Below are 27657 nucleotides of genomic sequence, written 5' to 3' on the forward strand. Positions count from 1 at the left end.
TCGGGGGATGCAGTTTTTACTGACGTTCCGGGAAGGCCAGAGAGCTTGGTAAAACCATGTGGGATTATGAGACTATCAGGGAGAGGAGGCTGCTTCAGCAAATGTCCTCAAACGCTGTTGTCTTCTGTAGTACACTCTGATTTCCAGCTTGAGATTTTTCAGGGTCGGTGATTCTGTCCTTCGAGGCTTCGTCTGATTTTAGTGTACTGCATTATGAAAGCATTCTGCCCTGTCTGAGGTTTTCTTGAATCCATAAACGTATTCTCCAGTGTTTTGGCTTCGTTACTCATTGTGCTGAGAACAAAGTCACACACCACAGTCATTAAAACGATACAGGACATTCTGAAATGGTAAAGAAATCAATCAGGCAACTTCATTTTAAACAGTGGAAGATTGTACAGGAAATTCTAGAAGGTCAGAGTTAAAAGGCATTTAAGTCAAGTAATGAGTTGAAGTACAAATAGAACAGAGTGTTTGGAAGCCTGCCTTGTTTTTCCAATGTTCATTAAAGCGGAATCATGTGATCAGTATTCATCCTCAACTTCACTCTTTTCTCAATATTTTAACCATCAAGAATCCCTGTTTAACATCTCAACTCCCTTTATCCCCATGCTTTATAAGATTTTGCACATCAAAAAATTGCTTATTATAAGTAACTTTTTTTAATTTACTCGGATTGATATATGATTGCCAAAGAGAACATTTACCCAACATGAGATAACCAGTATTACTACTGATAAACAATGTAATAAATTCTATCCAAAGAAAAAGAATGAACATTTGAGTTACCCTGCACTAAGTAAATGAAAATATGATCTGGGAAACTTCTGCAAAACTCAACTAGCCTGCAAATTCCCATTACTATCACCAGTGCTTCTAGAGACGAAGACACTAGTTTATGAACCATGGCCCTACTGTTCCCTTATTATCATGTTAAAGGCACATACAACTGAAGCTGAGTAATTTTAGATTAATTAATAGGTAGTTGCTTTTTTTGTTTAGAAAAAGTCTTCTGCTGGCATTTTTCAGTCTCTTACCCCAAGTTGAAACTCCATTAAAGAATTATTATTAAAGCAATGTGGACATTTTCCCATTACTGGATGCTTCAGATTCAATTTGAGAATTGGCTGCACCAACAAGGACTTTCCTCATCATCTAACATCCCTTAGTAGAGAGTGCAAGGGCAGCAATATAAACAAAATTATGTCCTTGTCTAGTACAGAGATGAATGAGGTAAGGTCGAAATGATTGTCTAAAGTAAGGTGTGAGATCATATGCCAAATTTCAATTACCCACATTAGCCATGTTTCTCTTTGAAGACAATAACACTTCTATCATTATTGAAAGGCTACAGAGCACTTTTCTATATCTTTGTTACAACCCTTACAGCGAAGTCAAGGAGTGTATTGTTATCCTTGTTTATGTATATAGATATGTAGCCTAGAGATTTGCTAAGGGCCCACTCAGGCCTTCGGACTCCTAATTCAGAGCTCTGTCCATCATGACATTATGCTGCCCTATAGAAAATTAAGGAGTCTTTCGTATTACTATGGATTGAATTGTGCCCCCTCCAGAAAGTATGTTGCATTCCTAACACCTGTAAAGAGGAAAATGCCATGTGAGGAAAGAGGCAGAGACTGAAGTGGTGCAGTTGCAAGCCAAGAAATGCCAAGAATCAATGGCCACCACCAGAAGGTAGGAGGAGGCAAGGACTGCTGACACCTTGGCTTTGAACTTCCAGTCGCCAGCGCTGCGAAAAAATAGATTTCTGCCACGGCCGAAAAATAGATTTCACACGGCCTTCCTTAGCTGCTGGGGAACTTGAGAAAGGTAGGGTACATGCAGCCATGCAGTTTATGATACTTTCTTACAGAAACCCTAGAAGATGAATACAGGTGTAAATGCTTAAATTTCAGTTAAAGACAAGAAGCCTGGTGTCAATTATTTTCCTGTAATGAAAATGTGGCTCACATAAATGAGCCTGGAGGTTTCTCCAAGCACTGATATCAGCACAGAAATGGGTCCTTTCTGCAGAACTACGTCTGCATTGTGGTTGTAACTTTCTGTAGCCCACCATCAAAGATCTTCCTCATGGGAGATGAAACCTCAGTGTGACTCCAACTCCCTTGAACTCACACCCTTCCCCCCATAGGTGATCTAACATGTTGTACATGTCACTCTTAGCTTTTGTTGGAGACCTGAGAGATGCACCAGTGTCAATGCAGAAATGACAATATTGCTGGAATCAATGCTTACCGAACAGCAAACTCCAGACAGAGAGCAATGTTAAATAATAAAATCAGGAAGAAAAATCACCTTCTTCCACTAATGCTACAAAAACAAAAAACTTAGTTTCCCCCAAGAGATAGTCAATAAATATTTACTGCTGATATCATGAAAGTGCTTTCAAATCATGCTTCACAAAAGTATAACCCACAAACTACTTAAAAAGGGGGTTTGGTGGTCCAATACTTTTAGGAAATACAGCTTTCTCTTGTGATGGGATATTCACTAGGCACATTCTCACATTGCTTTCTCTGAGAAATACTGTAGTTAAAAACATAGACAAAAATATATTAGCTAATATTATATTTTTCTGTTACTCTTTTTTCTTATAACAATTATTAATATCTAGGAATGTACTTTGAGAAACAATGGGCTGTGCTATTCCTAAATGTCACCAAGTAGATGATCTGAAGCAGGAGAAACCGTGAACTATTGACTGTGCTCCATGCAACACGCAAGAGGCACACGTAAAAAGACTTACTGGCTTATCGTGGATGAGGTGTGAGGTGTATGCAATTGAGGAACCCTTTAAAGAGAAGAGTATAAGATGACCATGTGACCCCAATGTCGGGGTTCCTCCTCAGGCTTTGGAGTCATCCTGGCAAGCGAGGGTTTCGTTTTTTGTTTTTTGTTGTTTTTTTAAGATAGAGTTTTGCTCTTGTTGCCCAGGCTGGAGTGCAATGGTGCGGTCTTGTCTCACTACAACCTCTGCCTCCCATGTTCAAGCAGTTCTCCTGCCTCAGCCTCCCCAGTACCTGGGATTACAGGCACACACCAACACACCCACGCCCACCCAATTTTTGTATTTTTGTAGAGATGGGGTTTCACCCTGTTGGCCAGGCTGATCTCGAACTCCTGACCTCAGGTGATCCATCCGCCTCAGCCTCCCAGAGTGCTAGGATTACAGGCATGAGCCACCACACCTGACACAACTGAGGGTTTCTAAAGTTCTGCTCCATTAGCTTTGTGGAAAATCCACCTTGGCTTAAAGTATGACTGGGTTCATGAAATAAAATTGAAACTCAAATTAACAGTGGTATAAACAAGATAGAAATGTATTGCTCTTTTACCCCAGAGTCCAGAGATAGGGTCTCCAGGGCTGATATTGTCACTGTGTTGCATGAGGTTTCTTCTGAGACATTGCCTTTGACACCAAGTCCCTGGTCCAGACAGCAGGGTTGAGGAAAGGCTGGAAGAATGGGTGTGTTCTTAACTTGCTCTGTGAAATGCACTTTGAATTTCTTACATCCCATTGGCCAGAATTAGTCACATGGCCTTCCTTAGCTGCTGGGGAACTTGAGAAGGGTAGGGTACATTAGTTAAATATCAAGGGCTTGTAGAAGAGGAAAATCAGTATTCAGGCAGCTAGTGTTTTTCTGCTGTCTCTCTCCCCTCACTCCTCACTCTTTGGACTTTTAAATGTACGAACTCAGGGCTTTATTATCTAGCATTAATATCTTTGCATTGAGGAATAGATGTTCCTAAAGTCATCAGAATGGGCTTATGTTGTATGTGCTTTTAGAAAATAAAAGGCTTTTGAGAAGAAAGTAAAATAGAAATAAAAAAATCATGGACTGCAGGGATTCCCACATTCTTCGTAAGCGAACAGTATTCTTCATTTCCCTGTATGGTCCTGGAAGACCTGATTGAGCGTGAGGCCAGGGAGATACCAAGTGAGAGGAGATAGGGAGGGGGTGGCCGCCAACTGCTGGCCCTCCCTGCCCACCCCTTGGAATCAGCAGAACTTGAGGGCTGAAGGGAGGGGAAGTGACTCCATTTGCCTTAAAGCACCTTAAGCCTTTTATTTTGTCACCCCCAAGGGGAAGCAGAAACGCAGACATTTTCTGGGAGGAAGGTTTTTAAAAGAAAATCTGTACTTGGATAGTTAAAAAGAGAGAAACGAAGGAGAGAATGGTCTGAGAAATTTGAGTAGGTTGATTTCTGACTATCTGAGCTATATATTCCTATCAACAGCCAGAGCTCTCAGCTCAAGAGCCTGTCAACACTTCAGCGGCAGCAGAAGATTCCCGGGAAGCATCTCTGGGTATTTGGCAGGCTCCCCCGGGGCCAACTGCCTGGCCCTTCAGACTGCTGGGCTTGGAACTGCTCTTTAAGGAGTGCACTCCTGGAACAAAGGGGCCTTGTTTGTCTCCTCTGTTCTGGAGTAATCGCTGCCTTTAAAGACGTTGTAGAGTGAATGTGATGCAAACTTCCTATACTCACAGGAATTTTTTTTTAATTTTATTTTTTTAAAGGGAGCTTAAGAGGCATGTGGTTGAAACAAATACACATTTACAAAAGGGGTCTGTCTGCTCCACGGGGGTGTTAGATGCCATTCCTAACCCTCCTGGGGCATAAACTTGCCCCAGTAAAACAGAAGGCATGAGATATGGCCTATAAAGAACTGTTGTTACCTTTTGTTATGACTGATACTTCGACAACCTCTTACTGGTTTGTTGAGTCTATTCAACTACGTTGATTAGATGTGACCTACAATAGAAAAACCAGATTAAATCCAAAGAAAACCGTTCTTAACCAGGTGGAGGAAAAAAATGTGGAGAGAACTGAACTTCCAGTTAAGGCTAAGCACAAGTTAAGATGAATGATTAATAGTTTATAATACTTTACTAAAGTGAAGCATTAATTTTAAAAATACATGTGACATATACATAAAGTTAGGTTATCTGGTATTTTGACTAAATACATGTAGTGTCCTACAATACTAATTATATGCTTCTCGTTTTTTAGATAAGTAGGAATTAATAATTTAGCATTAGGGTTGGTGCAAAAGTTATTGCGGTTTTTGCCATCTATGAGCTGAAGCAGCATCGTTGGTCTGTAATACCCGAGGTTTGTTGCCTCACGCCGAGGAAATTAAGGACGCAGACACACAAACAGTGAGGTTAAGAGTGGAGGTTTAATTGGCAAAAGAAAAGGAAGAGTTCTCTCTCCTGCAAAGTGAGAGGGCCTCCCCAGCAGGTGTTCTGGTCCACAGCCAAGTGTATAAGATTTTATAGATGAGATAGAGGAGGTGGTATCTGATTTACATAGGGCATGAGAGATTGGTGAGACCAGGTGAGCCATTTGCATAGCTGGCCACCCCACCCTAATCTTTTATTATGCAGATGACTCTCTACCTGGCCAGCTCCATGTTGCCTGTTCCTTTACTGCACACATGGTGACAAAGAAAAGAGAAGATGGAGCCTCCATGTTGAACATGCCTGGCCGCCAGGTAGGCTTCTCCTATTGCAATGCACAGCCGCTGTCATTCACCCATGCAAGCTTCCAGCTTGCTTATCTGTGTTTACAGCTAGATTTTACAGGCTGCTCTTTGTTAGAAAAGAAATCATTTGGGGGCTGCTTTTTGTTAGAAGGGAAGCCTTGCCAAGGACTCCCTAACTCTCACTCTCTGCCTAAATAATTTCTTTTTAGCTCCTGTATCATTGATAGAGAGTCAAGTCTGTTTTGGCACATTAAGTCCACTCAGTTGATCAGACATGTATTGACTGTATATATTGTGCAAGACAGCTGGGTGGGGATGGAAGAGATAAAAAATGGGCAGCTATTGTTGCAGCATCAGCAAGTGAATAATCAATGGGAACGGATAACTTAGGTCTACAAATAGATATAATTTACCATATTTCGTCATCAGTGCTAAAATATAGCTAAAGGCAGTAATAGTAGGCTCTCTTTTTGGTGACCAATGGATACTTGCCATTATCCCATTTAATTTATATTATGTCCATTAATACAACATGACAACTCCCTGTATGATATTTTAGGAAACTGAGTGACAACAAAAAAAAATAAGTAATTTGCTCAAGGTCAGAGCTAAGAAGCCAAGGAACCAGGTTTCAAATGCAGATTGCCAGATCCTTGCTCTGGGGCACATTTTGGACACACAAATGAACGCTTAACTGTTTCTGGCACAGAAACAGAGTGTCTCATAGAAATGGCATCTGAGCTGGGTCTTGAGGGGTACATATGTTAATGATGGAGTGAGGAAAGGGAATACAGTCATCAAAGACACAGAGATGGAAAAGTACAGAGATTGTTTAAGGACCTGAAAAGAAGTCTGATTTGGTAGCAGCAGAGTGAGAGTAGAGGGAGATCAAACGGAGAGGCTGAAGCCCGCTGGGAGTCAGGTGACCGTGCAATGATGACAAGTCATGGGTTTCTAGAATTGTGGGAAGGCCCAGGGCAAATCACAACTCTGTGGACTGGTTTCCTCTGTAAAATAGAAATAGAATAAGATCATAAACTCACATTCCAATTCTGGATCTATGCTTTCCTGTCCAGGAACATTTAGTCTCCCCTTCCCACTTCCTCCCTCTGTCCATCAGGGAAGCAAAATGTGTCCATTTTTCTGCCCACGCCCAGTCCTCCACTAACTCCTCCCTAAAGCAGAGCAAGTGGTTTCCTGGTTGGTGAGAACATGAGAGTGTCACCGCACTGGGTTTTACCCATGGTCGGAATTCCTGAAATTCCTGAGTGGTTAAGGACAAACCCACACTAGTCACTCTACTGCTGTTTCCTGTGTCCACATGGTAAACTCTCTGCTTCTGGCCAAAGACCTTGGTGGACCCTGCTGACTTGCTGTAAGATCTTTTTTTTTTTTTTTTGAGGCGGAGTTTCACTGTCTTGTCCAGGCCAGTGTGCAGTGGCACGATCTCGGCTCACTGCAACCTCCGCCTTCTGGGGTCAAGCAATTCTCATGCCTTAGTCTCCTGAGTAGCTGGGATTACAGGCGTGCACCACCACATCCGGCTACTTTTTGTATTTTTAGTAGAGACGGGATTTCACCGTGTTGGCCAGGCTGGTCTCAAACTCTTGACCTCAAGTGATCTGCGCACCTCAACCTCCCAAAGTACTGGGATTACAGGCATGAGCCACCATGCCCGGCCTTCTTATATCCTTTTTGATGTGTTTTGGAGCATAGGTGGACTCCCTGATAATCTTAGAGTCAGGCACAGGGACTTAGGCTTCCTTACTTCAACTTTATTCTCCAAATTCCTCTTGCTAGAGAGTGTTACATTGGGATGATTGAGTTCTTGCCTAGCTCTTAATAAAGTGATATCCTGTTTTCCCATTGGCAGTTGTTCTTTGTGTATATAGATTTCTTGGTTAGAAACTTCTAGGTTAGAGAAGAGGAGAAAGGGAAGGAACAGGAGCGGATAGGGGAGAAAGAGGAGGAGGTAGGAGCAGGAAGAGCAAAGGAAGAAGAAGGAAGGGGAGGGAAGACAGGATACTCACTCCCCAGCCCAGTAAAGGCAGATGCTTGAGAGGCTGATGTCTGTGGGTGTTTGTGGGGAAGACTGGTAAAACTTCCTGGCTTCATATTTTTTTAGCTTCATTTTCAAAAGAAGGAAAAAAATTCCCAAATTCGATTTAATTCTACAATTACGGGGCACTCACTACATACAAGAAACTGTTCTAGAAGTTGGGAGTAGGTTGGACATAGATAGGAAAGAGATAAAATAGGTTCCCTCAATTTAGTTTCTTAAGAAACTAAAGTACAAAATAGTTTGTCATTGAAGTTAAGTAGAAGAATTCACGTCTTCCAATTTACTGCAAACTCTACAAAATATCAAATGACAAACTGACTCATGAGAGCTCTTAGAAGTGAGAACTGGGTGTCTTCCAGGGGGTTATATAAGACAATAGCATTTATAAAAATGAGCTTCTTTTGTAGTTTTTCTTGATTCTGGAAACTTCAGTTACCCTTCTCACTTCTGCTAACTTTTAGAAATCATGCAGAGGTGTTACCCAACAAATGCCTGTTTAAGCCAAGGGAGGTCACCCCTGAAGCCACCGTCCAACAGACCTGCTCTTTTCAAATCTCTTCACAGATAACAGAAAGCAAACGTTCAAAATAATTATAAACAAAGGAACAAGTATGAGATTTCCAGAAGCGAACACTTTTTAAATTAGATCTGAGAAAACACTATTTCAATAGTTAAGATTTATCTCCATCTAGGAACATTAATCCTTAAAACAGCCTGCCTCTGATAAAGCTTTTCTTTCCCACTGAAAAAGAGAACATGCAATGTTCTTTCTCACGGTTCAACAGCATTTTGGCCTCCTTCTGGGTATACTGTGCTGTAGGATATAAACGTCATTCTTTTTATTACAGAAAATTTTTCTAAACTTCTACAGGCATATTCTTAATATTTTTTTTAATGTTTTCTATGGTAATTAAGAGATTAATTTGTTGTTTTCCAAGTAGCTCTGGTGTTCTGTTGACTCTAGCCCAAATTAATTATCCCAAGAAGAAACTAAAACCAAAGCATTTTGATAAGATAACTTTGAGAGAGAGTCACACATATGCAAGACTGTGGACAATAAAGTTTGGAGAAGGCAAAGGCAGATTTGCAGATTTCACTGCTTAGTTTTTGGTTTTTGTTTTGTTTTGAGACAGGGTCTCACTCCTGTCATCAAGGCTGGAGTGCAATGGCATAGTCACGGCTCCTGAAGCCTCAACCTCCTGGGCTTAAGCAGTCCTCCCACCTCAGCCTCCCGAGTATCTGGGTCCACAGGAGTGCACTACCATGCCCGGCTCATTTTTTATGGTTTTAGTAGAGGTGGGTTTTTGCCATGTTACCTGGTATGGTCTCAAACTCCTGAGCTCAAGCAAACCTCCTGCCTTGGCCTACCAAAGTCCTGGGATTACAGGCATGAGCCACCACAGCTGGCATACTGCTAAGTTTTTGACAGTGGACTTCAAGATACACCCATCCACACTTTTTTCCTCCATTTTTTAACTCCTCTCAGAAGTCAAATCTCCTAGCAAATAAGAAAAAAACAAGGTAAACACTTAAGTGCAACTGCCACAACTTTTGTACACTGTGTGGGGAAACACAGTAGACACAGAAAGGGAGCAAATGGATTCTAGTGGAAGAGCATCGAGATACGTGAGTTTTTCCAAATCATGCCTTTACTGGTTTGCATGGTGGAGATAATCAGTGACACTGTACCCTGTGCTGCCGGAAGAAAATGGCCTTTTGTACTCACAACCCCATGAGGAGCAAATACGGAGGGACTCTTGCAGTTTTCCTGGGTGCAAATGATGGCACCAAAGACGTAGTAGGATCTGGTTCTTACAGGGGTGAAAGAAAAAACTGAAGTGGAAAAGAGGGCCTGGCATGGTGGCTCACACTTGTTCTCACAGCACTTCGGAAGGCTGAGACAGGAGGACCACTTGAGGCCAGGAGTTTGACACCAGCCTAGGCAACATAGTGAGACCCCATTGTCATGCACGTCCGTGTGAAGAGACCACCAAACAGGCTTTGTGTGGCCAATAAAGTTTTTAATCACCTGGGTGCAGGTGGGCTGAGTCCAAAAAGAGAGTCAGCAAAGGGAGATAAGGGTGGGGCCATTTTATAGGATTCGGGTAGGTAAAGGAAAATTACAAAGGGGGGTTGTTCTCTGGCGGGCAGGGGTGGGGGTCACAAGGTGCTCAGTGGGGGAGCTTTTTGAGCCAGGATGAGCCAGGAAAAGGAATTTCACAAGATAATGTCATCTGCTTAAGGCAAGGACCAGCCATTTTCACTTCTTTTGTGGTGGAATGTCATCAGTTAAGGCTGGGCAGGGCATTTGCACTTCTTTTGTGATTCTTCAGTTACTTCAGGCAATCTGGGGATATACGTGCAAGTCACAGGGGGTGCGATGGCATGGCTTGGGCTCAGAGGCCTGACATTCCCGCCTTCTTACATTAATAAGAAAAATAAAACAAAATCGTGTTGAAGTGTTGGGGCAGCGAGAATTTTTTTGGGGGGTGGTATGGAGAGAGAATGGGCGATGTTTCTCAGGGCTGCTTCAAGCGGGATTAGGGGCGGTGTGGGAACCTAAGAGTGGAAGAGATTAAGCTGAAGGAAGATTTTGTGGTAACGGGTGATATGGTGGGGTCATTGGAAGAAACATTTGTTGTACAGAACGATTGGTGATGGCCTGGATACGGTTTTGTATGAATTGAAAAACTAAATGGAAGACACAAGGTCTGAATAAGAAAAGGAGAGAAAACAGGTATTAAAGGACTAAGAATTGGGAGGACCTAGGACATGTAATTAGAGAGTGCTTAAGGAGGCTTAGCACAGCCTTCCTAGCAAAGACTATTTGTTTACTTTAAGAGGGAATTTAGAGTGGTGGTTTGGGATAGCACTAGGAGATAGCTGTGATGGCTTGGAGAAACAGTGTAAACTGGCAGTGTAAACACGAGTAGGGCATTTACGAGGAGTTGAGAAAGCTGAATAGGAGTATGACTAGACAGAAGATAGTAGGGATGAAAGTTTTTTGGGGTGCAGTCTAAGTTGGTCTGGTGTCTGGAATGAGACTGGGACCTAATAAAAAGGAGTGTCCGCACAGGATCTCAAATGGGCTGGAACCTGTAGCATTCCGAGGACAGGCCTGAATTCTGAGAAGGGAAAGTGGTAAAGGTATTGTCTAGTCCTTTCTAAGTTGGTGACTGAGCTTGGTGAGGTGTGTTTTTAAAAGACCATTAGTCCGTTCTACCTTTCCTGAAGATTGAGGATGGTAAAGGATATAAAGGTTTCACTGAATACCAAGAGCCTGAGAAACTGCTCGGGTCATTTGACTATTAAAGGCTGGTTCGTTATCAGACTGTATAGAGGTGGGAAGGCCAAACCGAGGAATTACGTCTGACAGAAGGGAAGAAATGACTGCGGTGGCCTTCTCAGACCCTGTGGGAAAGGCCTCTACTTATCTAGTGAAAGTGTCTACCTAGACCAAGAGGTATTTTAGTTTTCTGACATGTGAGTAAAGTCAATTTGCCAGTCCTGGGCAGGGGCAAATCCCCGAGCTTGATGTGTAGGGAAGGGAGGGGGCCTGAACAATCCCTGAGGGGTAGTAGAATAGCAGATGGAACACTGAGAAGTGATCTCCCTGAGGATAGATTTCCATGATGGACAGGAAATGAGAGGTTCTAAGAGATGGGCTAGTGGCTTGTAACCTACATGAAAGAGGTTATGAAATGACGACAGAATAGAATGGGCCTGTGAGACTGGAAGAAGATATTTTCCTTGGTCTAGAACTGTTTGCCTTGTGTGGGAAGAGATTGATAGGTGGAAGTTTCAGCTGGGGAGTAGGTGGGAGTGGCCGAAGTGAAGGAGGAAAACTGCCGTGAGGGATGGAAATTGGAATGCTAGCTGCTTTTTTAGCTAACTTATCAGCATAAGCATTGTCCTGAGAGACGGGATCTGATGCCTTTTGATGGCTGCTTTTTTAGATAAGTTAACAGCGTAAGCATTGTCCTGAGCGATGGTTGGGGGGAGAAAATAGATTTTGGAAGTTATGAGAACTGTAGAGAGTTGAGCATAGTTTGTGATTTTTAGGGCCCCTAACAGTATTAAAGCAGTGGCAGCCACTGCGTGCAGATGTGAGGGCTAGGCTGAAACAGTAAGGTTAAGTTGTTCAGACAGAAAGGCTACAGGACGCAGTCCTGCCCTTGTATAAGAATTCTGACCGCACTAACCATGCTTAGGAAGGAAAGGAGTTGTTGTTTTGTACAAGGGATTGGGGTTTGGGAGATTAGCTGGACACGATCAGCAGGGAGAGCACGTGTGTTTTTATACGAGAATTATGCCGAGATATAGGTAACAGATGAGGAAGAAATTTGGGCTTGACTGAAGTAATGGGGGCTGTCTGTGAAGCCTTGTGGCCGTACAGCCCAGATAATTTGCTGAGCGTGATGGGTGTCAGGGTCAGTCTAAGTGAAAGCGAGGAGAGGCTGGGATGAAGGGTGCAAAGGAATAGTAAAGAAAGCATGTTTGAGATCCAGAACAGAATAATGGGTTGTGGAGGGAGGTATTGAGGATAGGAGAGTATATGGGTGTGGCACCACAGGGTGGATAGGCAAGACAATTTGGTTGATAAGGTGCAGATCCTGAACTAACCTGTAAGACTTGTCCGGTTTTGGGACAGGTGAAATGGAGGAATTGTAAGGGGAGTTTATAGGTTTTAAAAGCCCATGCCGTAGCAGGCGAGTAGTAACAGGCTTTAATCATTTTAAAGCGTGCTGCAGGATGGATATTGGCGTTGAGTGGGGTAAGGGTGATTAGGTTTTAATGAGATGGTAAGGGGTGCATGATCAGTCGCCAAGGAGGGAGTAGAGGTATCCCATACTTGTGGGTTAAGGTGGGGGGATACGAGGGGAGGATGTGAAGGAGGCTTTGAACTGGGGGAAAAGGCGGCAATGAGGTATGACTGTAGCCTAGGAATAGTCAGGGAAGCAGATAATTTAGTTAAAATGTCTTGGCCTAATAAGGGAACTGGACAGATGGGGATAACCAAAAAGGAGTGCATAAAAGAATGTTTCCCAATTTGGCACCAGAGTTGGGGAGTTTTAAGAGGTTTAGAAGCCTGGCTGTCAATACCCACAACAGTTATGGAGGCAAGGGAAATGGGCCCTTGAAAAGCAGGTAATGTGGAGTGGGTAGCCTCCGTATTGATTAAGAAGGGACGGACTTACCCTGCCTGTAAGAGTTACCCAAAGCATCTGTGATGGTCCAGGAGGCTTCCGAGGAGGTGTGGCAGCATCAATCTTCAGCCGCTAAGCTGAGAAGGTCTGGAAAGGAGTCAGTCAGAGAGCCTCGGGCCAGAGTTCCAGCCAGGGGCTCTGGGAGTGGCTGCCGGGCGAGTTGGACAGTCTGATTTCTAGTGGGGTCCCGCACAGATGGGACACGGCTTAGGAACCGGGCTGCGGGCATTCTTTGGCGCAGTGGCCAGATTTCCGGCACTTGTAGCAAGCTCCTGGGGGAGGAGGTTCTGGAGGAACATCTGGCAGCTGCGGTTCAGGCGTTTGGAGTTCTTGTGTGCTGGAGATGTGGCTGGGGTTTGTCTCATGGTGGAGGCAAGGAATTGCAACTCAGAAATAAGTTACTACTTGGCTGCCTCTATTATTGCACACCTTGAAGGCGAGGTTCATTAAGTCCTGTTGTGGGGTTTGAGGGCTGGAATTTAATTTTTGGAGCTTTATTTAATGTCAGGAGCAGACTGGGTAATAAAATGTATATTGAGAATAAGATGGCCTTATGACCTTTTAGGGTCTAGGGCTGAAAAGCATCTCAGGGTTGCTGCCAAACGGGCCATGAACTGAGCTAAGTTTTTTATATTTGATGAAAAAGAGCCTAAACGCTAACTGATTTGGGAGAGGTCAGATAAAGAAAAAGGAACATTAATCTTGACTATGCCTTTAGCTGTAGCCAGTTTTTTAAGAGGAAATTTCTGGACAGGTGGGGGAGGGCTAGTCGGCGAACGAAACTATAAGCCAGACTGGGTGTGATAAGGGGAGGTGATAAAAGGATTATAGGGTGGGGGAGCAGAGACTGAGAAAAAATTGGGACCTAGCTCAGCCTGGCGAGGAGGGAAGAGAGGTCAGATGGGTCTGTAGAAAAGGAAGACTGGAAAGACTCAGCGACACTTGGGGTTGGGACTGAGGGAACAGGTGGGAGGGAAAGAAGGAAGATTTGGGACGAGTTGTGTTGGAAACAGAGACTAGGGAGGGACCAATGTGTAAAAGAATGCCTAGACGTCAGGCATCTCAGACCAGTTGCCCATTTTACGACAAGAATTATTTAGATCTTGTAGGATGGAAAAATCGAAAGTGCCGTTTTCTGGCTATTTGGAACTACGGTCAAGTTTGTATTGGGGTTAAGCAGCATTGTAAAAGAAAATAAGGCGTTTAGGTTTTAGGTCAGGCGTGAGTTGAAGAGGTTTTAAGTTCTTGAGAACACAGGCTAAGGGAGAAGGAGGAGGAATGGAGGGTGGAAGGTTGCCCATAGTGAAGGAGGCAAGCCCAGGTAAAAGAGAGAGTAGAGCCACAGAGAGAAGGATTTCGGGGGTTCTTGCCCTCCAGAAAAGCGGGAAGGGGATCAGGGTGTGGAAGTAAGGGATTGGGGCGCAAAAATAAGAGCTTGGGGCACAAAAATAAGAGGTCAGGGTTCTTGCCCCTCCCCTAGAAAAGCGGGACTTACTGCTTAGGGTGAAGGACCAAGGCAGACGTCCCCACAGCGTGGTCAGACACCCCTGAAACGTGAGTGAGTAATCAGAGAGGCGTCCCTGCCATGATTAAACACCACGGGAAGGCTGCCTTCCCCAGTCCGTGACCGGCACCGGCGTTTTGGGTCCACAGATAAAACGTGTCTCCTTTGTCTCTACCAGAAAATGAAAGGAATTGAAATTAAGAGAAGGGAGATTGAAGGGTGGTGCCAAGACTGAAAGGAGAAAGAGGTTGAGGGATAGTGAGAGAGGTTGGAGAAGAGAGTAAAAAAGGGGCCGCTTACGCGATTTAACATTGGTGAGATGTTCCTTGGGCTGGTGGGTCTGAGGACTAGAGGTCATAGGTGGATCTTTCTTACGGAGCAAAGAGCAGGAGGACAGGGGATTGATCTCCCAAGGCAGGTCCCCCGATCCGAGTCACGGCACCAAAATGTCATGCGTGTCCGTGTGAAGAGACCACCAAACAGGCTTTGTGTGACCAATAAAGCTTTTTAATCACCTGGGTGCAGGCGGGCTGAGTCCGAAAAGAGAGTCAGCGAAGGGAGATAAGGGTGGGGCCGTTTTATAGGATTTGGGTAGGTAAAGGAAAATTACAGTCAGAGGGGGGTTGTTCTCTGGCGCGCAGGAATGGGGGTCACAAGGTGCTCAGTGGGGGAGCTTTCTGAGCCAGGATGAGCCAGGAAAAGGAATTTCACAAGATAATGTCATCACTTAAGGCAAGGACCAGCCATTTTCACTACTTTTGTGGTAGAATGTCATCAGTTAAGGCAGGCCATCTGGGTGTACACGTGCAAGTCACAGGGGATGCGATGGCTTGGCTTGGCCTCAGAGGCCTGATACCCATCTCTACAAAAAAAGTTCTCAAAAAAACTAGCTGGGAGTGCACACAGTGGCTCAAGCCTGTAATCCCAGCACTTTGAGAGGCCAAGGTGGGCATATCACTTGAGGTCAGGAGTTTGAGACCAGCCTGGGCAACATGTTGAAACCCCGTCTCTACTAAAAATAAAAAAATTAGCCAGGTGTGGTGGCACACACCTGTAGTCCCAGCTACTCAGGAGGCTGAGTCAGGAGAATTGCTTGAACCTGAGAAGTGGAGGTTGCAGTGAGCTGAGACAGCACCACCGCACTCCAGCCTGGGTGACATACTGAGACACCATCTCAAAAAAAAAAAGAAAAAGCGGGACATGGTGGTATATGCCTGTAGTCCTAATTATGGGGGGATTGCTTGAGCCCAGGAGTTCAAGATTACAGTGAGCTATGATTGCATCAGTGTACTTTAGCCTGGGTGACAGAGCGAGACTCTGTCTCTAAAAAATACATAAATAAAAATGAACAAAATGAGAATAATGAAAAATATTAAATGGAAAAGAGAATCATCTTCCACTGCTATCAGAGAACACCTGTGGTTCAGAGTGTGTCTGTGCCAACTGGGGTGACGAAAATCTCTGGTTAACTCTGATTATGCCTTTAGGTAGAGAAAGAGAAGCTTGAGAGAATAAGGTTACTATCCTTGCTACCTTCCAAGGTACCACGGCCCTAGTCCATGTCTATCCATGGCAAGTAAGGGCTCTGGCACCCTGATCTTTTTCAGCAGCCCCCAGGGAGAGATATGATTCATGTTGATTCCCGCAGGGCCACTCTTTCTACTAAGATTGCACACCAAGTGGCCTCACCCTCTTTAAAGACTGAACTGAGCTTTTTCTTGCTCCGAGTCCTCATGCCTACCAGCTGGCACCTCATTGTTCCTTAAGGGAACTCTAAGGACTCTGAGGGAGCTGCTCTCTTGCTCAGCAATGAGTCGGTCATGCACTGAGCTCACGTGCCGCTGCCTACTGAGCCCATCCTTGACTTTCTTCTTGACGCCCTAGCTCTTCAGTGGCCTGGCTCCTATATTGTCCTCCCAGAGACTTTCTTGTTCTGCGCTGCAGTCTCCTTCGTGGCTGGATGATTCTGTTGTTGACCTCTTTCCTTGCAGTGACCCCTATCCTGTCAGTGCCCAACTGCCCACCTATAAGGGCTCTTTGTGAATGTCTGGCCCACTTTTAGTTTGCCAAATACTGTGAACTTTTACTTTGTATATTGCCTGGTTTTCTTCTGAGGGCTGACTCTTCATTTCTAAGCACTCCCTTTAAACTGATATCTCTGGGTACCAATTGTTCCTAAAATAGCTGGCCCTTGACCCTACTTGCTTGTTCAGAAGCATAGCCTTCTATAGTGCTGTGGGTCTAATTGGATACTTAGTCTTTTCTTGTTTCACTTTGGCTCATTTTACAGCCTCTAAAGTCTGGTTCGAGAAGACTAAATCCAATAACTGAAACGAGCACTTAAAACTGATTAATTGGGGATCTGTCTACAACTGTGTTGTCACGTGTATCATACTCTTCTGTTTTCTCTAAAATTAACATTGCTTCTCACGAATTTATTCAAATACATAAACATTTGTTTATGTTTGATTTTCATAAGTCTTACATTTTCAAGCAGTTGGTATTTTTTTAATAATGACACTGGCAGATAAAGCTTGAGACCATCCTTGAACTAATAAGTTAGTTATTAGCTTACAACTGAGCTCTCTGTAGGGTTCTTATTCTTTAATTTGCTAATGGCCTATCATAAGAACATAGGATTTGAACTGAGTCATACTGGGATTAATCCATATCAGTGTTCAGCTATGAATAGTTACCTCAAATAACATGCAGTGAGAAGATGCAACTGTTCTTCCTAATATACTTTAAAAATAATTATATCTCAGAATGCTAGTAGCAATTGATGCCTCTATTAGTCATAAGTTAGTCCTTACCTTTTATTATTCTATTTGTGTTTCCTAAGAGAACTACTTCTGCTGTAGACAATAGTCACTCTCTTCTGTTGTATCAAATAAAGAGAAATAGGTACAGAGAATGACGGAGAAAAAATTGTTTTCTTTATGCTAATAAAATGTAATAAATGTATGGCTTGATCTAGAAAAGCAGACATAGATAAAATTTTTAAGTATTTTTATCTGTTTGGTAGTTTTGGTGTGATGTAGTGGAAAAAATATAGACTTCAAAGTCAGACAGGTCTAGGTTTAAATTCCAGCTCTGTCCTGTACTATCTTCATGACCTCTCTGAACTTCAACTTCATTGTGTAAAAAAAATTCATATTTATCTTGAAGGTCTGTTGTTAGAATTAAAAGTAATAATAAGGCCGGGCACAGTGGCTCATACCTGTAATCCCAGCACTTTAGGAGGCCAAAGCAGTGGATTACTTGAGCCCTGAGCCCAGGAGTTCAAGACCAGCCTGGACAACACAGGGAGACTCTTGTCTCTAAAAAAAATAGAATTTTGTTTGGTTTTGGCAATATGTAGACAAAACTGTCATAGGGAACATGGTCCCGACCTGTACTCTCTGGTGGCCACTAGCCACCTGGGGTTATTTATATTTACACATTTACATTAGAAAACTCAGCTCCTCACTTGTACTAGCCATAGTTTATACGCTCAATAGCCACATGTGGCCAGTGGTTACCATATTGGGTAGAGTGGATGGAAGTCATTTCCATCGTTGCAGACCATTCTGCTGGGCAGTGCAGTTCTAGACCTGGAGATTCTTTATGGGCTTTACTGCTAATGTCACAAAGGTCATAAAATGCCTAGGATCAGGCAGCCCTTCCGGGTGCTGGGAATGAGACAGTGTCTATTTCTGGGTCCCTTTCCCCACCAAGTCAATTGTCTTCCCAGTCCCTGCCCCTTTACCTCATTTTATAAAACACCAAGGTAAATTTTCCATTCCTAAGCCATCTGCCAGTAACCTGTCTTGTTTCAAGGTATCTGTTCATTAAGCCCAGTTGAGATAGCCTTTGGGGGCATAATATAAAACCCTTTATGGGAATAACCGAGTTTCAAATTCAAAGTAATGACTGGGATGCCTCTCCTTATGGAATTTCAGGGGGAAAACTGGGGGTGAGGATTGCTATGTACTGAATGTTTGTGTCCTTCTAAAATTCATATGTTGAAACCTGAACTCCAAGGAGATAGTATTAAGAGGTAGAGCCTTTGGGGGTGATTCAGTCATGAGGGCTCTGCCCTCATGAATGGGATTAGTGTCCTTATAAAAGAAGCCCGAGGGAGCTTTTCTGCCCCCTCTGCCATGTGAGGACACACAGAAGGCACCGTCCATGTGGAATGGGCCCTCACTGGACAGTGAATCTACTGGTGCCTTGACCGTGGACTTCCCAGTCTCCAGACCTGTGAGCAATAAAATTCTGTTGTTTATAAATGACCCAGTCTAAGGTGTTTTGTGGGGATTTTTTTGTTTTGTTTTGTTTTGTTTTTGAGATGGAGTCTCACTCTGTCACCCAGGCTGGAGTGCAATGGCGTGATCTCAGCTCACTGCAACCTCCGCCTCCTGGGTTTAAGCGATTCTCCTGCCTCAGCCTCCAGAGTTACTGAGATTACAGGCATCTCCTACCATGCCCGGCTAATTTTGTATTTTTAGTAGAGACAGGATTTCACCGTGTTGGTCAGGCTGGTCTCGAACCCTTGACCTCAGGTGATCCACCCACCTCGGCCTCCTCAAGTGCTGGGATTACAGGCGTGAGCTACCACGCCTGGCCAAGTGTTTTGTTATAGCTGCCTTAACAAACTAAGACAGAGATCTGCCTAGTATTGGGGTGGCTATCTAGTTCCCTTAATGTCTGTGGCTAGTTCTGTTCTGGCTGACTGAATGGCTAGGTTACAACAAAATGTTTCTTAGAATGATCATATTTTTGGAGACAGAAAAACATGGCAGTTATATTAAAGTGGTATATTGTTTGGGGAGTTTTTGTTTATTTATTCAGCTTGTACAATACTAGTTCAGTCCTCATACTGGTAGTGAATGATTAAACAATGAAACCTCGAGGTTCTGCTGCTTGGTAAAGCATTTAATGATGTTTGACTTGAGTGTCGGTCAAACATCAAGTGTTAATTGACTTACAGAAGTTAAAGGGTCATAATCTGCTCAGATCCCATCAGGAAATTACTCTTTCTGACTGAAGTTGCTAAGTTTAAATGCTTCTATTGCCATAATAGGGCAGAAGTTTGAGTCAGAGAGAGAAATCCAAGGTCACCTAATAGAAGAAACTTTCTCATTGTGTGGCATGCATTTCAGAGGGATTCTTTGAGGAAATCAACCCCTATAAATACCCCTGGCAAAGACTGTATCTAAAACCAGCACCTTGAACATTTATAACACAACAGACGGTTTTCTGCACTTAATACATAAGAGTGACAATCTTGGTATAAAACAGCCTGAGACCAGAATTGCACAGCAGACACATAAAAAAGATCAATAGAACTTGGATATGAGAGTTCTGATCAGACTAGAACAGGAACAATTCTATTTGTCACACCGAAGGGAGAAAGTTAACAAGTCAACATTCATTAGAAAGGAAGGATTATAAATTGGTGATGATGCCAGTGATACTGCATTGGGATGGACCCTTCAACCAAGGAGATCAAGAGAGCCAGAGCTCTAGATCAGCAATCTTGGTTCTTGTGATAGTGAGTAAAGAATTGCAAAATAACACCAAAATGCAAGCTCAAAGCAAAGTTCATTGAAGCACAATAATGCACTCTCAGAGGGAGAGTGGGCTGATCCCTGCAAAGTGAAATCAGCCCCATATTTTTTTTTATTTTTTTAATTTACTTTTATTTTTACTTATTTTTTATTTTTTATTATTTTGTGTGTGTGTGTGTGTGAGAGACAGAGTCTCGCTCTGTTGCCTGGGCTGGAGTGCAGTGGCGCCATCTTGGCTCGCTGCAAGCTCCGTCCCCCGGGTTCAGGCCATTCTCCTGCCTCAGCCTCCGGAGTAGCTGGGACTACAGGCGCCCCCCACCACGCCCGGCTAATTTTTTTATACTTTTAGTAGAGACGGGGTTTCACTGTGTTAGCCAGGATGGTCTCCATCTCCTGACCTCGTGATCCGCCCACATCAGCCTCCCAAAGTGCTGGGATTACAGGCCTGAGCCACCGCGAATCAGCCCCTTTTACAGAGCTCAGCTGCTTTTTCGGGTTTATGGGGAGGAGTCGAGGCTTGGGCTGTGTTTGACTGACAGGATGGTGTCATTTAATTGGCAGTTTGTGGTTATATCACTGAAGTTAAACTGTGCATTTTTTTTTTTTTTACCCATAATTCATTTAGGAACTCTCACTCGGGGGCAAACACACATGTAAATTTTATTGTAATGATTGTATAATCAGGATGAAGTTACCTGGGTTACAGCCTAGATGGACTGGGCATTCACGACTTTAAGGGATCTTTTCTGTGCCCAGTTCTTCTTCCTCCAGGATGTGCTGGCCACAGACTTTACCACAGACTCCATACATTAGGGTAGAGTTAGGGTGGTCTTGGGAGCTGAACATAGGTGGATCAGGGCCTGTCTTAGTGACAGCCCTTCTGCTGTCCTCTCTCACCCCTTCCCAGCTGCACCTAACAATATCTAACCACCTAACAATATTAGAATTCTTACTGCATATTAAAGATTGCTCAGTTAAATTGTTAATTGAATTTTATGATTAAATGTACATAGCTCATGATCTATAGTGTGAATTAGTCTTTTTTCAATTAATTATTTGTTTATTTATTTATTGTTTTGAGACAGAGTCTCACTCTGTCACTCAGGCTGGAGTGCAGTGGCCTGATCTGGGCTCACTGCAACCTCCATCTCCCAGGTTCACGCCATTCTCCTGCCTCAGCCTCCCGTGTAGCTGGGACTACAGGCCTGCCACCGCGCCTGGCTAATTTTTTGTATTTTTAGTAGAGACGGGGTTTTACCGTGTTAGCCAGGATGGTCTTGATCTCCTGACCTCATGATCTGCCCGCCTCAGCCTCCCAAAGTGTTGGGATTACAGGCGTGAGCCACCGCGCCCGGCCTTATTTGTTTCTTTAAATCCTAGTTAACAGTTACATCATATTCAAAGATAAATAGATCTCCTATTCATCATTTCTATTTATAGACAGATATTTCGATTGGCTAGACTGAAGTGATACTTGGATTTGAGATTGTGTGCCCTAAATTGCAATGGAAATGGGCACTGTCCCAAATGTATCTTAGTGGGGCTCATTGCTACCAGCAAATACAACGAATAAGCTGTTGGAGAGAATACAGAGATGTGATACACTTCCAGAAGTTAGCAGTCTAGAGAAGGGGACTTACATAGAAAGACTTGCCTACAATAAAATTATTCCAGTTTTCTATAAGGACAGTAGCTGCTATTCTAAAGCAAATCTATTTTGTTAAGCAGCTAATTCACAAAAAGCCATTTCAGCAAAAATCAATTCACTGTGATCCACTGTTACATTACTGAGGGTTTTTCTTTTTATTTTAGTTTCTCCTCAGCATCACAGAGTCATCTCATCATGAATTTCTAAGCTCAGCTCAGTTGGATGTGAATTTCAAGTGGTTCAGTTGGTTTTAAATTTCAGACCCTAGAAAACGTCTCTTAAGGTACAATGGTGATGGGAGCAGCAGCCCATCTAGAGTGGCCACTGCCATGACACCGACTGTAGTGGGGAGGCACTGCCAGGGCAGGGCTGCACACTCCAGGGAGTCAGCGGGAGCCTCCTGGGCACAGCTGCGGCTGCCCAAGCTCTGGCTGTAAACCTGGGCATCTCTGCACTCTTGGGGGCCTGGGAAGGCCCACCAAGCCCTGTAGTCAGGGGTGTCTGCTCCCGCAGCCTGGCCTTTCCCTGCTCCTGGCACTCACTCCAATTTTGAAGCAAGGTTGGGGCCAAGCTTGGGTGCTGTTGCAGCCTGGCCAGGTGTGTGCACACTCAGGGCAGCGCTGACATGCCAGCCCCCTGCCACCTCGGCCCCCTCTGGACTTTGGGCACCAACAAGCACAGGAGGGAGGCCAAGGGAGGCTGAGGGCAGTTTGGGGCTGGCCTGCAGGTGCCCCTTGACATGAGCAGCCTGGGCATCATGAATGGTAGCAGGAGGCAGAGAAGCTTCTGGGCAGAAGAAGGTGGGTCGCCAGTGAAGCCCCACCTTCAAGCTGGGGAGGACCTGAAGCCTGGGGGCCAGGCTGCCGGTCCCATGGACCGGAGTGGGAACTTGTGGTGCTTTTTCCGGACCCTCCCGTGGCTGCCCATAGACCAATCAACATGCACTTCCTGCCCTCTAAAGACCATAAAAACCCCAGACTCAGCCAGACTTGGGAAGATGATAGGACAACCAGCTGCAGAAAGGAGCTACCCAGTGTTGGTTTCCTTGAGTTGTTCTGTCACTCAATAAAGCTCTTCTCCACCTTTGTCACCCTCCACTTGTTCACGTACCTCATTTTTCCTGGATGCAAGACAAGAGCTTGGAACCCTCCGAATGGCAAGGCTAAAAGAGCGGTAACACAAACAGGGCTAAAACACGCCCCTTGCTCATTGCGGGTGACAGAGAAGAGAGAAGGAGAGAAGAGCTGTGGCCCTTCAGGGAGTCCGGACCTAAGAGCTCCCCACACCAGGACTGTGACACCTCTTTTGGGGCTCTGGAGTTCCTGCTGTCTCCAAGCTTCTGGGTGCCACCATGTTCCCCAGTGTCAGCTGTGGAAGCTGCTTGTGGTACACCTGGTCCAGCTATAGCCTTGCAGGGAGCCAGTGCCCATGCTAGCACCTGGAGCTGCCTGCCCCACTGCAGCTGGTGTGCCTGGCTGTGCGCAGTGGCCAGACCCCTTGCTTGCTCACACACTGCTTGCCGCTGCATGCCTGACTCGCCCTTGCTAGGCCTGGGAGATCCAGGCTGGTACCACGAGCTGAATGCAGCCTGTCAGGCCAAGTGGTGGAATGAGTCCAGAGGGCCCCAAGCAAAACTCAGCAAAGGCACCACTGGCCACAGAGGTTTCCAGCTGGCAAAGCGACACCCCAAGGATCCTGTAACGGTGGAACAGGATGAGCCTAACTTCACTGCAACTTACTCTCTTCTTTATTTTTGAGAATTTATGTCCTATCCCAGTTCTTTCCTGTGCATTTTCTTCCACTTCTCAAAGCAAAACACTAAAAGATCTGTTTTAAGATATCTGTCTGTCAGTATTCTTTGGGTCGATTGGTTAGTCAATTATTCAATGAACTGGCTTTTAGCAAATGGGTGATCCAGTGAGATGGCCATTGGTAAAATGATGACTTAGCGAATCGAATAGAGTCAGTTTCACTTGTTTCTCGTCTTGAAAGTGATGTATGGGCCATCACCGAGAATAATATAGATCAACCATGACTTGTTCACGCCAGCACATTGATTTCCCCATGCCCTGTTTCCTAAGTGTCAATCTCATGCCAACTTCATGATTTTTGCAGTATCCTCATAGTACCTATACTATTATGTATTTAATATTTTTCTTGAATCTGACACACCTGTAAGTTTTCATTCATTATTTTAAAGGGAACTTTCATACTGAAAACTGCCAGACTATGCCACTCCAAAATGTGCCAGTGTGACATGAGGATTATTTTGAGCTGTAGACACTTGAAAAAATAGTAGGTATGAGAAGGACCCTCTGATCTTCCCTTTTTCTTTCTAAAGGAAGGCATAAATCCCCATATGGAAGATGTCCTTCGTATACCACAAAGAAAGTAACACTCTTATCACTAGAAATGGGGAGTCAAAATTCAGACCAATCTTTAGAAACTTCGTTAAACTAATCCTTATCTTCCTAGTTACTTTTCCACCATAACTGACCCAGCCCAAGCCCCTTCCATTTGTCACACTTTAATAATTTACTCCTCTTTGTCCAATTCAATATATGTGTTCTACCCCAACTGCCTGTTTGGGTCTTATGAGGGCTTCTGTGTCATGGAAAACTTATATTAAATAAATGTGTATATGCATTTCTCCTGTTAATCTGTCTTTGGTCAATTAAATCCTCAAGCCTAGCCAAAAACCCTGAAGGCAGAGATACAATTTCGCCTCTCCTTCAGTATTGAGCAAAATATTTGTGCATTCATAAGTTTGACATGCCAGTTATATATATATGTGTATATATATATATATATATAAAATTTTTATTTATTTATTTATTTATTTATTTATTTATTTATTTATTTGAGACGGAGTCTCGCTCTGTTGCCCAGGCTAGAATGCAGTGGCACGATCTCGGCTCGCTGCAAGCTCCGCCTCCTAGGTTCACGCCATTCTCCTGCCTCGGCCTCCCAAGTAGCTGGGGGGCACCTGCCACCACGCCCAGCTAATTTTTTGTATTTTTAGTAGAGACAGGGTTTCACCGTGTTAGCCAGGATGGTCTCGATCTCCTGACCTTGTGATCTGCCTGCCTCAGCCTCCCAAAGTGCTGGGATTACAGGCGTGACCCACCACGCCCGGCTGCCAGTTACATATTTTTAAGTGCACATAAAAAATATTTAACTATTTGGATAAAAAATGTTCATCTTTGAACTACAGGAACTCATCTCCCATGTGAATATACACTGGGAAAACAGCTGGAATAAAGAAATAAAGAATATGATCACATAACACCTTGCATAGCAGCTGTCTGCCCCACAGTAATATTTCTCGGACCAGTAGTTCTTGACCACAGCTGCACCCTGCCTCCTCCCCAGGCCCTGTGAATAAAGATCCCTGGGAGAGTGGGACCCAGACATGAGATTTATAAAAGCTTCCAGTTGATTCTAATTGCGGCCAGAGTTGAGAATCACTGTGCTAAACCATATCATTCTGGTAAGTTCCATCAAGGCATGAACCCAGACAGCTTAATACTCTATCCCTTGCCTTTAGAACAATAGCTGCCCAAGTCAGTGTTGAGCTAGTTTATATTATAGACAGGCAAAAAGGAGCCAATATCTCCATCTGGAGAGCAAAATGATCACTTATAGTTCTGCATTAAGGTGGGGATACACTGCTAAGACAAAGAATAAGAGGGCTGTCCGAGAAGGCTGTGCTCTGAATGAAGGGGTTAGGAGTTTCCTTCAATTGTATCTTTTGGTTTTTTTTTTATGTTTCCTCTTTGCTACGCTTCACTTTTGTGGTCCAAACAGGATCTTTGAGACCTAACCTCTGTTTCAAATTTTCTCTTTGTCCTAAAGCATAGTGGCTTAAGTTTTCGCTGCCTCAATTCCCTCATTAAAAAAAAGAAAAATCAAATCACTGAGCCAGTTAGTAGATGTGTTAGCTATGCTGGAGTTATGGTCTACAGAAGGCCTGGTGAATAATAGCTTACTTTAAAAGCGTATCCAGGGCTGGGCGCAGTGGCTCACGCCTGTAATCCCAGCACTTTGGGAGGCCGAAGCGGGTGGATCACGAGGTCAGGAGATCCAGACCATTCTGGCTAACACAGTGAAATCCTGTCTCACAAAAAATTTAGCCGGGCGCGGTGGCGGGCGCCCGTACTCCCAGCTACTTGGGAGGCTAAGGCAGGAGAATGGCGTGAACCCAGGAGTCGGAGCTTGCAGTGAGCCGAGATCGTGCCACTGCACTCCAGCCTGGGCAACAGAGCGAGACTCCGTCTCAAAAAAAGTGCATGTGTATGTTTTCAGGAAAGATTCAGAAAATAGTGTTCATGATAGAGAAACTCTCCCTCCCTTTCCCCTAGACAACCCAGGCTAAGCATACTTGGAGGAACACAATGTGAGCTTTCACTGTGTTGGCAAGGATGTTTATAAATGTAAATGTGTGTGTGTTTACCCAGGTAATTTAAAAATAACTGAAGTGAACTAAGTAAGTACATGCCATGCTTACCAAGAATATTAGGAAGCAAAGGTCCTTAAATATCTGAATTAGCTCTGACACTGATTCAGGAAAGAACTGGCTCACAAGTCTTGCATAAGACTTATGTAAGAGCTTAGATGTGGTGCCCGAACTATTCCAGTTATCTACAGCATGAGGAAAAAAGCAAAGTATGCTACATTGTTGATACTTGCTCAGTTCTTTCCATTTCAACAGCTTCCTTGCTTAGAGAAGTAAAGCATCTCTGATTCTTTTTTAAAAAAATGCTTAAGTATTCTAGTGTTTGCTACACACAGGTAGAAGTAAACTAAAAGAACAAAGCTATGGTATAGGTAGTAAGTAATTTCGAAATTAGGTAGAGATTTAAATTTGTTCATATATAGGCAGTAACAAGAGTTGTCATTGTGATAAAACTTGAAATTCCAAGGCCACATTCTGCACGTAGGTATTACAGATTTTCCCACATCTTAGAAAATAGCTTCTCAACATTTAGATCACAATTCATCATCTTAATCATTATATTCTGAAAGTGATTTTTGTCAAATCTGATTTCCAGATATTTTGACCAAAATAGTAATGATGATCATACATGACTCAGATAGCCTGGTCTCTACCATAAGCTTCTGCTTGGTTCTCATTTAAAATACACACACGCGCGCGCGCGCGCACACACACACACAGATGTAGAGATATATAGATATTCCTCATGGGGCTATTTGATATAGAGAAAAGAAGAATTTTAGAGTCAAACCATTCAATATAAGTACAAATACCAGTACCATCACTTACTTGCTGTAAGACCAAAGAAAATTAATTACTCTGAGCTTATTTTCTCTATTGTAAGATGGGAATACTAATATGTACCTCTTAGGACGGTTGTGAGGATTTAGATTTAAATAATCAGCGTGTTAAGTGCTTACTATGTAACAAGCATGTTCTCAGCACTTTAAAAAGTTATTGAATCCTTATATCAAGAAGTAGGTATTATTGTTACCGGGGATTCTGAGTTGGGATGGGCCCTTCAACCAAGGAGATCAACAGAGCCAGAGTTCTAAGTCAGCAGTCTCGGTTCTTGTGATAGTGAGCAAAGAAATGCAAACTAACACCAAAATGCAAGCTGGAAACAAAGCTTACTGAAACACAGTTACACACTCTCAAAGGGAGGGCGGGCTGATCTCTGTGAAGTGAAATCGGCTCCTCTTTACAGAGCTCAGGGCTTTTCTGGGGTTTGTGGTGAGGAGTTGAGCCTGGGCTGTGTTTGAGTGACAAGATGATGTTATTCGATTGGCATTTATAGTTATATCATTGAAATTAAACTATGCATGTTTTTACCCATAATTCGTAATTCATTAAGGAAAGCCCACTCAGGGGGCCAAAATCGCATGTAAATTTTATTATAATGACTGCATAATGAGGCTGGGGTTACCCGGGTTTGTGGCCTAGATGGACTGGGCATGCTCCTCGTTAGGGGATTTTTATCTGTGCCCAGTTCTTTCTCCAGGGTGTGCTGGCCACAGACTTTACCGCAAGCTCCGTTCATCAGGGTGGAGTTACGGTGGTCTCGGGGGCTGAACGTGGGTGAGTCAAGGACCCGTCTTAGTGACAGCACTTCTGCTGTCTTTTCTCACCCCCTGACGGAGCCTGGGAGTCACACTGTCAGCTGCCCTGGTTCTCAGGGCT

General features: G+C 43.9%; 1 long non-coding RNA gene across 1 annotated transcript; it reads right to left on the bottom strand.

The window, feature by feature from the left end:
* On the bottom strand, nucleotides 1-27149 carry LOC105532560. The gene is made up of 2 exons (XR_001005005.1): nucleotides 26972-27149; nucleotides 1-342 (listed from the first exon to the last, which is right to left on the bottom strand). It is a non-coding gene; the product is annotated as an uncharacterized LOC105532560 (long non-coding RNA).
* Between the last annotated feature and the right edge of the window lie 508 nt (nucleotides 27150-27657).

Source organism: Mandrillus leucophaeus, unplaced genomic scaffold, assembly GCF_000951045.1.
Source record: "Mandrillus leucophaeus isolate KB7577 unplaced genomic scaffold, Mleu.le_1.0 Scaffold97, whole genome shotgun sequence".
Lineage (NCBI taxonomy): Eukaryota > Metazoa > Chordata > Mammalia > Primates > Cercopithecidae > Mandrillus > Mandrillus leucophaeus.